Source organism: Cebus imitator, unplaced genomic scaffold (assembly GCF_001604975.1).
Source record: "Cebus imitator isolate Cc_AM_T3 unplaced genomic scaffold, Cebus_imitator-1.0 Scaffold755, whole genome shotgun sequence".
NCBI lineage: Eukaryota > Metazoa > Chordata > Mammalia > Primates > Cebidae > Cebus > Cebus imitator.
In genome coordinates, this window is record NW_016108070.1 from 152,417 (window position 1) to 155,063 (window position 2,647).

Below are 2,647 nucleotides of genomic sequence, written 5' to 3' on the forward strand. Positions count from 1 at the left end.
TTGACCAGGATGGTCTCGATCTCTTGACCTCGTGGTCCACCCGCCTCGGCCTCCCAAAGTGCTGGGATCACAGGCTTGAGCCACCGCGCCCGGCCAACAGTTTTGTTTTCTACACCGTCCTGACTGGCTTCGTTTCTCTAGGAAATAAGAATCTCGGGAGCTCTTTTTTATTTTTTAAGGATCTTCATTGCTTGTTTTGGAGCTTTTATTGATGGAACTTATCCCACAATCGAAGACCTACCTCTGTGTTGGATTTCAGAGCTCCTATACATGATCCTGTTTTGTTTTAATTTATCCAAACTTTCCTATTCACTTTAAGTAAGGTTCTTAAAGTGAACTTGTTTTAGAAAAGAAATATCAATTATTTATCATTTATTCATTTATTTGTAACCTTTATTTTAGGTTCCAGGGTACGTGTGTAGGTTTGCTGTATAGGTAAATTGCATGTCACAGGGGTTGGATGTACAAATTATTTCTTCATCCAGGTAATAAGCATAGTACCTGACAGGTAGTATTTTGATTCTCACTCTCCTTCCAACTTCTACCCTCAAGTGGGCCCCAATTGGTTATTATTTTGAATGGAACTTTTTATTTTGAGATAATTCTAGATTTTTACAGAGTTATAATAAATAATAATAATATTGATCTGATGTACCACTTACTGAGTTCCCCCTGATGGCAATATCTTCCAAAATTATAATACAATTTTACAACCAGGGTATTGACATTGGTACAGTCAAGGTACCAAATATTTTCATCACCACAGGATCTACCATGTTGTCCTTTTATAGATACTCCCACTTCCTTTCCACCCCTACACCTTTCTTTTTTTTTTTTAAAAGATGGTTTTCCCCTTGTTGGTCAGGGTGTTTTTGAACTCTTGACTTCAGGTGATCCTCCCTCTTTGTCCTTCCAAATTGCTGGGATTCCAGCCATGAGCCTCCATGCCCGGCGTCTGTTTTTTTTTTTCTTTTGAGATGGAGTCTCGCCCTGTTGCCCAGGCTGGAGTGCAATGGCNATGGAGTCTCGCCCTGTTGCCCAGGCTGGAGTGCAATGGCAAGATCTCGGCTCACTGCAACCTCTGCCTTCCAGGTTCAAGCGATTCTTCTCCCTCAGCCTCTCTAGTAGCTGGGACTATAGGCGCCCACCACCATGCCCAGCTAACTTTTGTATTTTTAGTAGAGATGGGGTTTTCACCATATTAGCTAGGCTGGTCTCAAACTCCTAACCTTATGATCTGCCTGCCTCAGCTTCCCAAAGTGCTGGGATTACAGGCATGAGCCGCCACATCTGGGCCCCTACACCTTTCTTAACTCCTGTGAACCACTAATGAAAAAATCAATTTTTAGCAAATTTTATGTGCAATCCTGAGAAATTTTGTATTCAAGATCCACATGGCCTTATGAAAAGAGCCCTTGGCCCGGGTGCAGTGGCTCACGACTGGGGGACTGAGGCGGGCGATCACCTGAGGTTGGGAGTTCAAGACCAGCCTGACCAACATGGAGAAACCTTGTTTCTACTAAAAATGCAAATTAGCCAGGCATGGTGGCACATGCCTATAATCCCAGCTATTCGGAAGGTTGAGGCAGGAAAATTGCTTGAACCCAGGAGGCAGAGGTTACCGTGAGCCGAGATCACGCCGTTGCACTCTAGCCTAGGCAACAAGAGTGAAACTCCATCTCAGAAAAAGAAAAGAGCCCTAAACTGCAATTGATTTTGGTTCATTGTAGCTCTTTACCTTGGGCAAATAATTTTAATTTCTCTGTGCTTCAGTTTCCTTATCTATAAAATGGGATACTGGTATATTAATTTCTATCTAATCTATTTTGCAGGATTTTTGAGAAATTGTAAAGCTCTTTCAGAAAATAAGCATTATATACATTATTGTTAGCAGTAGGGATAATTGTTTTCAAACTCGAAAGTATATTTCAAGTTAAAAACTGGAAACTGTAGCCCAAGATGGTAAAAGCGAATATTTTTAAATGAATTTAAGTCTTAAAGCTCAAATGAATTACATTTCAGGGTGCTGAATTAGCTGGCTGATGATCTCAGAGCCACTGTTGTTAATCTTTGAGAAACCATAAAGACTAGAGAGAGACAAATGTCTTGATATCCAAAAAGAGGAAAAGAAAGTAGTTGGAAAACCATAGACCTGTAAAATTGTTAAATTTTGGGAAAATTCAATTATAAATGATTAAATGTGATAGAGAGCATTAAGAAAAAAAGAGTATGGGTTGATTGGTCATAACAAATTACTTCTATTTCTATTTTTGGATTTCATTACTTCTATTTAGGATTAAGAGGTTTGTGGATCAGGGATTATTCTAGATACAGTGTGTCAAAATCCCATCAATTTCACAGTCTTTCATGTGGCTGATAATATGGTGATACGAATTTTGTTAACTGGTTAAGAGAATGTGTCAGACATTGAATAACTGTACCTACTGACAATCTTGATTTTACCAGGAAGGTCCCTGATAGTTTATTCTTATTTTTTCCATTGGCAGTCAGTCTTCATGGGTTATTTTTTAAAGCATGTTAATCAGATATGTAAGAATTTGCAAAGCTGCAGGGGTAATTTGATGAATAAAGTTTTAAAGGGTATATCCATAAGATGACATTGTGATCCCAAACTGAAATTAAATTT